The sequence below is a fragment of the Lissotriton helveticus genome, chromosome 1_2 (genome assembly GCF_964261635.1).
Source record: "Lissotriton helveticus chromosome 1_2, aLisHel1.1, whole genome shotgun sequence".
In the NCBI taxonomy this organism is placed as follows: Eukaryota; Metazoa; Chordata; class Amphibia; order Caudata; family Salamandridae; genus Lissotriton; species Lissotriton helveticus.
The window spans coordinates 327,674,518-327,687,745 of record NC_136058.1 but is presented as its reverse complement, the minus strand read 5'-3'; the positions used below and the strand labels follow the sequence as shown (position 1 = coordinate 327,687,745).

At 39.9% G+C, this 13,228-nt stretch overlaps 2 non-coding genes across 2 annotated transcripts; both read right to left on the bottom strand.

Moving 5' to 3' along the window:
• Window positions 1–320: 320 nt before the first annotated feature.
• On the bottom strand, window positions 321–392 carry TRNAC-GCA (transfer RNA cysteine (anticodon GCA)). Its single transcript has one exon. It is a non-coding gene; the product is annotated as a tRNA-Cys (tRNA).
• Window positions 393–2,486: 2,094 nt separating this feature from the next.
• Window positions 2,487–2,558, bottom strand: TRNAC-GCA (transfer RNA cysteine (anticodon GCA)). Its single transcript has one exon. It is a non-coding gene; the product is annotated as a tRNA-Cys (tRNA).
• Between the last annotated feature and the right edge of the window lie 10,670 nt (window positions 2,559–13,228).

Below are 13,228 nucleotides of genomic sequence, written 5' to 3'. Positions count from 1 at the left end.
ATACGCCATTTCTTCAGTGCAATACAAGAAAGCACCAAACAGTATAACAAAGTTGTCAATTGGTTTCATAGTCCATTCCCTTTGTTTAGTGCTGTGAAAGGAAGAGCCGAATTCCAAAATTGATCAATGATTTTTCAGAAATTTCCCAAAGGGAATACCAAGCAGAGTGTTAAAAACTGCACTTACTCACAGGTTTTGAGAAACAAACACTGCAATGCCATTAAAGTGCAATATCCAAGGGAACACTGACTCTGTCAAAGATGATCCAAATGGAATTGATGGAAAGTCCCAATTACAAACAACAGAATCAAAATAGGGTGAGGGGACACCAGGATTTGAACCAGGGACCTCTTGATCTGCAGTCAAATGCTCTACCACTGAGCTATATCCCCAGCTTTACGGAACAATCAGAATGACAAAATATCAGTACATCATGAAAGAGTGAGAGGATCATACTAAGTTGTTCCGGAAAGTACAACCTTGAAACTGTGGAACAGGAGACGTAGTCCTTAATATTATTTATTAAAGGAAAACTGGATCATTTAAAAACAGATTTATTTGTTTCATTGTTATTTTATTTGAATAGGCAGTGGTACATAGGACCAATGCCTCTACATACAATGATTGTTTTGAAACATTCTTAAAGGGGAAGAGGTTTTTACGGGACACCTTATCATTTGAGGATTGGTTACCACAATCACTGAGATGGTGATGAAGTATGATTGTTTTGGGCCAAATTATGGTGGAAAAACATTTCGACGTACCACTACAATTCGGTATTTGGAAGGTACACCCAAACACCCCTTTCGAATACCTTCCATTTAATACATCAGAAAAAGCCATTTTGCGTTTGCAAATGGCATGATTCTTCAGACCAGCCTTCTTGCAACTGCAATGATAGTTCGTACATCTTGCACGTAGGCAGGGCTTTTAAGGAGAAATTAAATAGTTCCTACGTTGCACAAAAATGAAGTGCTTCAAACAAACACATACTTTGCATGCACAGAGAAGAGGTGGTATATATGTAAGACTGAAGACTCAGGTGAAATGAGAAATAGATTGACTGCTTCGCTGCCAAGTTTTATACGCCATTTCTTCAGTGCAATACAAGAAAGCACCAAACAGTATACCAAAGTTGTCAATTGGTTTCATAGTCCATTCCCTTTGTTTAGTGCTGTGAAAGGAAGAGCCGAATTCCAAAATTGATCAATGATGTTTCAGAAATTTCCCAAAGGGAATACCAAGCCGAGTGTTAAAAACTGCATTTATTCACAGGCTTTGAGCAGGAAACACTGAAATGCTATTAAAGTGCAATATCCAAGGGAACACTGACTCTGTCAAAGATGATCCAAATGGAATTGATGAAACGTCCCAATTGCAAACAACAGAAGCAAAATAGGGTGAGGGGACACCCGGATTTGAACCAGAGACCTCTTGATCTGCAGTCAAATGATCTACCACTGAGCTATATCCCCAGCTTTTCAGTAAAATCAGAATGACAAAATATCAGTACATCATGAAAGAGTGTGAGGATCATACTAAGTTGTGCCAGAAAGTACAACCTTGAAACTGTGGAACAGGAGAAGTAGTCCTTAATATTATTTATTAAAGGAAAACTGGATCATTTAAAAAACAGATTTATTTGTTTCATTGTTATTTTATTTGAATAGGCAGTGGTACATGGAACCAATGCCTCTACATACAATGATTGTTTTGAAACATTGTTAAAGGGGAAGAGGTTTTTACGGGACACCTTATCATTTGAGGATTGGTTACCACAATCACTGAGATGGTGATGAAGTATGATTGTTTTGGGCCAAATTATGGTGGAAAAACATTTCTACGTACCACTACAATTCGGTATTTGGAAGGTACACCCAAACACCCCTTTCGAATACCTTCCATTTAATACATCAGAAAAAGCCATTTTGCGTTTGCAAATGGCCTGATTCTTCAGACCAGCCTCCTTGCAACTACAATGATAGTTCGTACATGTTGCACGTATGCAGAGCTTTTAAGGAGAAATTAAATAGTTCCTACGTTGCACAAAAATGAAGTGCTTCAAACAAACACATACTTTGCATGCACAGAGAAGAGGTGGAATATATGTAAGACTGAAGACACAGGTGAAATGAGAAATAGATTGACTGCTTCGCTGCCAAGTTTTATACGCCATTTCTTCAGTGCAATACAAGAAAGCACCAAACAGTATAACAAAGTTGACAATTGGTTTCATAGTCCTTTCCCTTTGTTTAGTGCTGTGAAAGGAAGAGCCGAATTCCAAAATTGATCAATGATGTTTCAGAAATTTCCCAAAGGGAATACCAAGAGAGTGTTAAAAACTGCACTTACTCACAGGTTATGAGAAGCAAACACTGCAATGCCATTAAAGTGCAATATCCAAGGGAACACTGACTCTGTCAAAGATGATCCAAATGGAATTGATGGAAAGTCCCAATTACAAACAACAGAATCAAAATAGGGTGAGGGGACACCAGGATTTGAACCAGGGACCTCTTGATCTGCAGTCAAATGCTCTACCACTGAGCTATATCCCCAGCTTTACGGAACAATCAGAATGACAAAATATCAGTACATCATGAAAGAGTGAGAGGATCATACTAAGTTGTTCCGGAAAGTACAACCTTGAAACTGTGGAACAGGAGAAGTAGTCCTTAATATTATTTATTAAAGGAAAACTGGATCATTTAAAAAACAGATATTTGTTTCATTGTTATTTTATTTGAATAGGCAGTGGTACATAGGACCAATGCCTCTACATACAATGATTGTTTTGAAACATTCTTAAAGGGGAAGAGGTTTTTACGGGACACCTTATCATTTGAGGATTGGTTACCACAATCACTGAGATGGTGATGAAGTATGATTGTTTTGGGCCAAATTATGGTGGAAAAACATTTCGACGTACCACTACAATTCGGTATTTGGAAGGTACACCCATACACCCCTTTCGAATACCTTCCATTTAATACTTCAGAAAAAGCCATTTTGCATTTGCAAATGGCATGATTCTTCAGACCAGCCTTCTTGCAACTGCAATGATAGTTCGTACATCTTGCACGTAGGCAGGGCTTTTAAGGAGAAATTAAATAGTTCCTACGTTGCACAAAAATGAAGTGCTTCAAACAAACACATACTTTGCATGCACAGAGAAGAGGTGGTATATATGCAAGACTGAAGACTCAGGTGAAATGAGAAATAGATTGACTGCTTCGCTGCCAAGTTTTATACGCCATTTCTTCAGTGCAATACAAGAAAGCACCAAACAGTATACCAAAGTTGTCAATTGGTTTCATAGTCCATTCCCTTTGTTTAGTGCTGTGAAAGGAAGAGCCGAATTCCAAAATTGATCAATGATGTTTCCGAATTTTCCCAAAGGGAATAACAAGCCAAGTGTTAAAAACTGCATTTACTCACAGGGTTTGAGCAGGAAACACTGAAATGCTATTAAAGTGCAATATCCAAGGGAACACTGACTCTGTCAAAGATGATCCAAATAGAATTGATGAAAAGTCCCAATTACAAACAACAGAATCAAAATAGGGTGAGAGGACAGCCCGATTTGAACGAGGGACCTCTTGATCTGCAGTCAAATGCTCTACCACTGAGCTATATCCCCAGCTTGTCAGTAAAATCAGAATGACAAAATATCAGTAGATCATGAAAGAGTGTGAGGATCATACTAAGTTGTGCCAGAAAGTACAACCTTGAAACTGTGGAACAGGAGAAGTAGTCCTTAATATTATTTATTAAAGGAAAACTGGATCATTTAAAAAACAGATTCATTTGTTTCATTGTTAGTTTATTTGAATAGGCAGTGGTACATAGGACCAATGCCTCTACATACAATGATTGTTTTGAAACATTCTTAAAGGGGAAGAAGTTTTTTCACGGGACACCTTATGATTTGAGGATTGGTTACCACAATCACTGAGATGGTGATGAAGTATGATTGTTTTGGGCCAAATTATGGTGGAAAATCATTTCTACGTACCACTACAATTCGGTATTTGGAAGGCACACCCAAACACCCCTTTCGAATACCTTCCATTTAATACATCAGAAAAAGCCATTTTGCGTTTGCAAATGGCCTGATTCTTCAGACCAGCCTTCTTGCAACTGCAATGATAGTTCGTACATCTTGCACGTAGGCAGAGCTTTTAAGGAGAAATTAAATAGTTCCTACGTTGCACAAAAATGAAGTGCTTCAAACAAACACATACTTTGCATGCACAGAGAAGAGGTGGAATATATGTAAGACTGAAGACACAGGTGAAATGAGAAATAGATTGACTGCTTCGCTGCCAAGTTGTATACGCCATTTCTTCAGTGCAATACAAGAAAGCACCAAACAGTATAACAAAGTTGTCAATTGGTTTCATAGTCCATTCCCTTTGTTTAGTGCTGTGAAACGAAGAGCCAAATTCCAAAATTGATCAATGATGTTTCAGAAATTTCCCAAAGGGGAATACCAAGCTGAGTGTTAAAAACTGCATTTACTCACAGGTTTTGAGAAGCAAACACTGTAATGCCATTAAAGTGCAATATCTAAGGGAACACTGACTCTGTCAAAGATGATCCAAATGGAATTGATGGAAAGTCCCAATTACAAACAACAGAATCAAAATAGGGTGAGGGGACACCAGGATTTGAACCACGGACTTCTTGAGCTGCAGTCAAATGCTATACCACTGAGCTATATCCCCAGCTTTACAGTACAATCAGAATGATAAAATATCAGTACATCATGAAAGAGTGAGAGGATCATACTAAGTTGTTCCGGAAAGTACAATCTTGAAACTGTGGAACAGGAGAAGTAGTCCTTAATATTATTTATTTAAGGAAAACTGGATCATTTAAAAAACAGATATTTGTTTCATTGTTATTTTATTTGAATAGGCAGTGGTACTGATGGAGAGCGGTAATTTCTTCTGGTAGTTTCTCAATGCAAAACCCTCATGCTACCTCTAATTTACCGCTCAAAAGGTGTTGGGCCCTTCACACCATGTATTACCTTCAGGAGACTTTAAAATCATGAACAGTAAAAACTGCAATCATTATTCAAGCCAATAAAGAGAGTTGTTGAGTATTTTAAAGGGTTTTATTTTCTAATCAAAAGTTGTTTTTCTCTGACCCTTTATTCATTAGTAAAATATCAATCAGGTTACAGAATTTGGAAAACAGGAAAAATATCAATAATACAGAACACATTACAGTCTGCATATAAGCATTACATGTAGTTATGAAAATGTGGCGCAAAAGTCTTAAAGAGTTTCTAAGAAAAATAGTCTTGCAAGGCTAATCAATAATTAAATAGTTTGCAAAAAATCTCCCATTAAGAGAAATAAATGCATAAGTCAAATAAATCTTTTCAGACCTAATTATTTAGTCAAAACATAAACTTAAAGTTTAGCATCTAATCCTATCCTGATCCACTGCACTCTCTGTCTGTCTGTGTCTAAAGAGGAAAGCAGCCCGCCCTTCACAGGCCTCAAAGGAATGTGGCATGAAGTGCCAAGATATGACGTGGAAGCAAGAAACCTCCCCCTGACACTCCTCGGACGCAAGCCCGCCCTTCAGCAATCTCCTGGGACGTTTCTCGTACCTAACCCATAGAAGCCAGCTGAGCTGAGAAAAAGAAGAAGTGCCAGCCCCCATCCAGAGAGGACAGTATTTATACCATAATTATTGGCAGAGTACACAAAGATGTAACATTTTTCAGTAAAACCTTTACGTGATTGGTCAGTCATGATGCATGAGGTCACACTTCCCTGACTCATTCTAAAAAACCTGACTTCACTAGTCTTAACAAAAGAAGCATACATGAATAACTACATTTATAAACATTTGCAACATTTACTAGGAAAAATGTTTCAATCTAATTCATCCTTCCTTCCTTCTCAGCGTAGTCAGATGGACACTTTTAACTAACACTGGTACATTGGCAGAATCACAAGAATGTATAAAGTTCAAAGTGTCCTTGACTCCTTTAGGAAAGCTGGTACAGTCTGCGCATGCTCTCTTCTCTTTAATGCAAGCCATAGCCTTGCTGGATTCACAGGCAGCCATTTAATTGTAGGCCCCAAAAATAAAACAAACACAAAGATAATATTAATTTTATGTAAATCAGCCCATTATGTTTCCCTCCCTCATACTAATACCCCTTATAAATGTTTACCTAGCCAAGCTATTAGTGAAAAGCAGCTTTTCTATTATTTATGACAACATGCAAAATAAATGTGAAAATAGCATTTTCATGCTTTTAGTGTAACATTTAAAAGCACACACAGTTAATATAGCGCACACTGTTAATACAGCACACACAACAACATGCTTTAATGTTTTAGATAGCTTTTCATGCAAACAAGCATTTAGTCCCTTGTGTCGTGTTTGGTGCATTATTAATTCACACACATTATAAAAAGAGGTGTTATTAACTGAAAATGTTTATCAAAATATGCAACAAGTCAAAGTCTATTAAGACAGGAATAATACATCTAGATTACATGGATGAGCTGGGAAGAGAGAAACACATTCAATGAATCTTCAAAGGTAAAAAGGCCACTTTTTCTCTACATTGCAAAAAAACACATGTTAATTTAGCAAAAGCATTTTCAGACTGAAGTGAATAGGCCTCACTTTCATGTGCCATGTTTTTAACCTGCACCAAAATGTGCGTGGCAATTTAAATGCAGCCTGTCTGAAGTACAAAAAATAAAACAATGCATGGCTGCAGATGAAATCTGCTCCATCAAATCCACCCTTCTGATGATTCAAATCATAATAAAATGATTTATAATTCATCACACGTATTTCATTTCACTAGTGACAATTATTATTATTATTTATTTTATTTTTATTTTTTTTAAATTGCAAAAGCTGAGCATATAAGAATGTTACTTCTATTTCTAAGGCAAACACAAGTTTGGTCTGTAATCAGATCATATATAGCCAAGTTCAATTGTTTAGTGCAGAGTTCTGTAAGTAGCTTTTTGGAACAGTTAGTCTTCTTTAAAATAAGTAACTAAAATAATAAACAAGCATTTACAATGCAACGGTTTCGCCTTTGGAAAAGTTAGAGCTATTTGCAATGTAAATGACAATGCCATTTATTTATCGGTTTTCAAAACCAACACATAAATACAAATTTTGTCATTTACAATGCCAATAGCTCAAACTTTTCCAAAGGCGAAACCGTTGCATTGTAAATGCTTGTCCTAACCTTAGAAGAAGTTATACTTTTGCCTTTGTCAGGGGTAAATTTCCAACATTTCTTCGTATGGGAAAAGATTAAAGAGGAGCTGGTGAAAAACCCTAAAACATGCAAGTTAGTAGCTTTGCGCAGACTCAAAAGGGCGTTACAACCCTGGAAGGAACCATTGCATAATGCTACCTCCAACCCCAGTATGTATATCTTCCGAAAGGTGGCAAAATAAGGCAATTGCTACAAGTCAATCCCTACTATAGTATGAGTCCTGGCATAATCAGAGAGGCTACTGTCAAAAATCTTACAAAATGAGATTGTTGCCATAATTTGTCGCCGCATTACATGGCACCAAGGAGACAAGTGTATTTTTTTATATACAGGACGAGAAGATTTATTTAACAACCTGTCCCAAGTAGATATGTTATTAAATTCCAAGGCCCCCACAAACATTACTAGAGAGCAAATGTCAATTCTTATTCCTTTACCAAAAAAGAGCAATAATTTACGTGATACAGTAGTTTAGCACTGCTTCACAGTATGGGCCTATATAATCAGGTTTTGCTCCGAGTAGGGCTACAATAGTGAGTAACTAAAGCACATGAAAGAAAAGTATGCCAAATATGCAGATAAGCAGTGTTGCGCATAGTTTAACAGTTTTAGCCATCACAATATTCAAGTACAGTGGCTCAACAAAACTTCAGGATGGACAAACATCCGACTACCTACGAACCCCTTAAAACAACACTGACAGGATAAAAGATATTCGATACAATCATTCAGCCACACACGTTTTTAATCGATATTAGAGGACTTTGCATGTTGTGCAGTTGTCGTGGAAACAGAAGACAATTATGAACAGCCACATCAAAATAATAAGTAAAACTTGGCACGAGAAAAACGAATTCCGGAGACTGTTATAAAGTTCAAATGAAAGAGGAGAGCGAGTGTGTGTGTGAAAGAGACCATCATTCTTGTGGACAAGCCCAATCTCTCTTGAATCGCTCTGTAAACAGCCTCATTGCCCATACAGAAAGTTACGGAGCATGGGTACATTTGACCCGGAAGAACAGCTAAAGATCAATAAAGGGTTTCCTTCTTCAGGCAGAATTGCGACTGCCATTATGGTGATAATAACCGGCTGTAACGCAACACTACAGCAGGTCATGGGCACAGACTCTGTTGCCACCACTGGTGTAGCACCATCCCAGAATATGGTTGTTATTCCCCATAACCCATCAAAACATATACAGCTGCCTAAAGAAGCCAGTAACACCCCGCAGCCATTCAACAACGTGCCACATCCCGCATGTAGCAACAAAGCAGCAGCCGCTCTCCAGTCCACGGACGACTCCCCACAACCCCACTCAACACGACTGCTCTGACTGCAGCTTAGTCATGCCCTGTGCAGAGCAGCAGACGCAGAGCATTAGACGTCACACACCCGGCACACGCTTCTGAGGCTGGGCCCGCTGGCATGTTATTGCAGAAATAGGCGGGGGCCTGCACGCCCCATGCAGGAGGGGACCCGTCACCCCCACAGTCTTACCTTCTGCCACGTCCTCATCGATCGCCCCTTTCACCTGCGAGAAGCACCACTGGAAGTCGTTGGCTCCGCCGATGCCTGTGCGGGGGCAGAGGAGAGGTTAGGGTGAGCGCCGAATGTGCACATGCCCTAGCCGGCTTCCCTGCACCCTCCCTACCCAGGTCGGCAGAGGGGGACCTCCAGCCGGCTCACCGACCATGTGTTTCCCGGCTGCTCACCTGCCATGGCGCTGGGCGTGCTGCGGCAGGCTTCGCGGCGGCTCCTGGGCCCTTGCAGCACCCCCTCTCCCGCCGGATCCCCGGGCGCGGCCGCTCGCTCGCAGGGACTCCCGGGCAATCAGAGCCGCTCAGGCTGTTCGTGATTTTTTTTCAAAATGGCGCACATTGCGAGTCGACATGATTCAGTGACGTCACTTAATAGACAGGCTCCGGAGGACCACTCGCTTCCTGATAAGCGCTGGGAGGAGAGGATGCGAGAGCGGCGCACACCGGCTCCTCGCGCAGCCCGTGTGTCAGTGCGGGGGCCGGGGAACCTCCCCGTCAGCAGCGCACGCAGGGCGCTCACACAGATCTTCCTGCGCTCGCCTTACTAGTACAGTAGCAGGTTTGCTTCTGGCTTTAAGACCCTTGCTCTCTCGCCCCCGTCACCAACTTCACTACACAAACGTAATGGGCACCACCAGTTCCACCGCACCTTAACTAAAAGTTACAAAGTGTGTGTTTTTTCAGGCAAAACTTGGGCACCTTCATGCTCCTTGTCAATTAGTAAGCGAGGAAAGGGCAACAATCTTTCTCTTTCAATGTGTTGTTGGCGGATTTAAAAATAAAGGACAACTAGTCATTTCAAAGCTCATTAATAACAAGCCAGGTCCCGGGCCGCGCTGTGATTGGCTGACGTCACGGGGTGTCCCGGGCGGCAGCCAATCACACCGCGGCCCGGGAATGACGTCACGGGGATGTCCCGGGCCGGCAGCCAATCGCAGCGCGGCCCGGGACAAAGGGGCGGGGCTTAAAAAAAGCACCAGAAACGCCCCCGAATCGCGTTTTCGTGAGAAAGCGCGATTGACAGCCTCTGCTTCCCAATGGCTAGCCTCCATTTATGGAGCTAGCCAATTGGAAACAGAGGCTGTCCTAACCTCACTACTAAAAACAAAAGATTTCGACTGGGAGGGGCTTCGCCCCTCGCCAAAAGTCAAAACCTAAAAAGGAATTCAACATGACAGTTTCAGCATTTCTTTGCTCATTGTCATCAGCTTGCCATCAGATTGGCTCATACTTTCCATGCAAATTGGACTACTTAGGTGCAGAGAAACTCTGACAGAGCACCATCAATCCTTTGCACTTTTTCAACCAAGGCCTTTCACTCTTATTTTCACTTTGATCAGATTCAGATGTTTCACCACAGCATCTTTCAGATCAAAACCGTTGCACCATCCATTATGCAGATCTTGTGTAGCAGCTGCAATCTGGTGAGAAACTGCACACTGAACATCAACCAGACCTACACAGCAATGGCTAGTGTTCTCCTCAGTGTTTTCCACAAGTGCATTTGCATACGTATTTTCAAGCCACTTTGGTGATGCTGAAACACAGTCTTTTGCAAAAGGTAACTCAGTGCTGCCATTGTGTTGCTTTATTATGCTTGACACTTCAGGCAGATAGCTACAATCCATTCCTTGTCCAATCTGTTGTTCTGCACTCATTATCTTTGAGACCACATTATGATCTGATTTCAGAGAAACTGGCAATCTATACCTGGGCATCAGTCTTTGCAATAACACATTTGCCACTTTGCAGTTGTCACTTTTCTCAAAAATAGTTCTGATACAACCCTGTTCTGCTTCAAAAACATTTTCTTGAGCCTCTTTTAATTCAACTGTGAAGATTCCATAGAATGTACATGCCAACAGAACACAATTTTGTGCAACTGAATTAGCATTTCTCTCTCCCATGACAACTGTGACTCTCAATTGAGCAGATATACTGCATGTTATGGTAAGGGCAATCAATTTTGAATTTTGGGCTGGGGTAATTACTAAAATCCATGAAGCTTTGACAACATCATGTATAAGGAGCACAGCATGTGCTGCTTTTAATGTGTCACCTTTCAAACTTGGGCCATCTACAAAAAGGACACTGTTGGGCTGACTCAGATGTTCATCCTTCAAGTCTGAATTTGGCTTTATGCATATTTTCATGATATTTAGACACTCATATTCATTTTCATCATAATCCAATTCATTTGCTGACATTTCTGTGAAGTTAGGGTCAAAGGCCATTGGGCAATACATCACAGACCTTTGAAAACATTCATCTTTTTGAATAAGCAATGAGAGAGCGCAGCCCTCCCTCTCACTGCAAATTAGTGTATTTTCTTTCAAATAAACTTCCATTCCTAGTGCTGGGGTGCGCCATTTTTTCTCTTTCAACTCTAGGAATGCTTTTGTGCAGTTGTTGTCCAATGGAAGCGGATCAGACACACCTGAGTGTGTCAGCCTCAGTAAAGGCTTAGCCACTAGGGAAAGGGTTAGTAACCACTCTCTACAGCAGCTAACCATTCCCAAAAAATGTCCTGACTTCTTTCTGAAATTGAGGTGGATTTATTTTGGAAATTATTTCCACCTTCTCTGGTGACACCTTTCTACCTCCCTTTCCAATTTTGTGTCCCAGACATTCAGCTTCTTTTTGACAGTACTCCTGACTATACTCATGCAATGGCACTGTGACATGAACTTGGCAAAAATCAATAAAAATAAGCCATTCTTTACCACATGGAATGTGAAAAAATATATTGGCTGGATTCGGTACCACAGGACAACATGGAAAAAATATGCTTTTAATCTCCTGCACTATTCTGTTCTTTTCATTTATTTTCTGTGAACCTATGATCAGAAAGTTACACAAACTTCTAATCAATTCCATCAAAAATCCTTTTATTGGTAAAATTCCTGCAACTGATTGTGTTCCTGAATACATGTCATCTGGTTCAAATTTTAATAAGACATGTTCAGCACATTTTATTAGCCTGGCATCCTTCTCTGTGAACTCTCTTATTTCTGTGTTTATTATTTTTTCCAAAGCAGAAGGTAATTTTTCAACAGTCTTTTCTGAAAACAATGCTACAACTGTCTCTTGATGGGCCATTTTAAAATGTACATCCTCATCAGGAATCTGAAAAATAACATTATCTGATGTACAGTAATCTGAGCTGCTTACTTTGCAAAATAATTGTTTTTCTGCTAGGCCTGAGTCACAGACAACAGTTTTGCAGTTTTCCTCAAATGGGCCTAATTTTGGTGCACAATTTTCTAATACTGGGTTTGTAATTTCTTTCTTTAAAACTCCTGCAACTAAATCTGGACTTTCCACTGCCTTCACAATGGAATTGGTAAATTCAGAACTGTGAGTGTTAAAATTCTCATTTGCAAAAAGAGCAACCTGTTGAACTGGATTCTGATTTTTTCTCAGGAAATAATTCCCATTTGCTCTGGACAACCTATTTAAATTAATGTTAGCATTTTCCATATTTTGTGGGACCATCTGTGCTTGAAAAATTCCTGCCATAGGTACCTGTTTCTGAACTGACATTTGCATTTGCTTAACTGGCATATTTTGCATCTGCAATTCTCCATGTTTTTGTGCATCATGTTTAAATTTATATTTCTTCTTCCAATGCTCAAATCTGTTATAAAGATGGCAAAAGGACACATTTTCCAGCAGTACAACATCCATACCTGAATTTGCACTAACCAAAATACCTTTACTTCCATCCTGTGCTCTTTTAATCTGTACCCAATCAACATCCTTTACTGGCACTTGGCCCTTCAGGAAAATAATCACTGCTATGTTTTTCTCCATAACAACAGAAAACGATGGTGCATTCATGCAAACCCTTTTCATTGTCTCTTCACTTGGCCCTTGAACAACAACTTTAGATTCAAAGCACAATTTAGTCAGCATGGCAATATAAAAGAACATTTCCAAATTAATGCACAACTCTTTTAAAAAGTCATCAAATCCATCCACTTGTGGGTACCACAGCACAATTCTGTCTCTCAGTTGTGGGAATGTGTTCAGAAATGCTGCAAGTTCACTTTTATTCTGTAGCATAGGAACATGCATTTCTCCCACCTTTTCTCTCAATGAGTAATCAAAAGCTTCTCCCTCATTCTGCTTATTATTCTTCTCAACTAAATCTGGAGGCTTCTTTTCCTTATCCATTTTCCTTGCTATTTCTGGTGGTTTCTTTTTCTTCTCATGTTTTCTTGCCCACTTGTCTCCTAATTTTTCAAGCTCATTGCATTTAAAACCATATTTTATTTCTGCAATGTGCAAATGCATTCCTGAAGAACACATTTTCTCATTTGCTTCATCATCCATGTGTACCCTGACACTTTTCTGAAATGGAAAACTTCCTGAAACATCAGTTTCATATTTATGAGCCAAATCTGTCAGTCC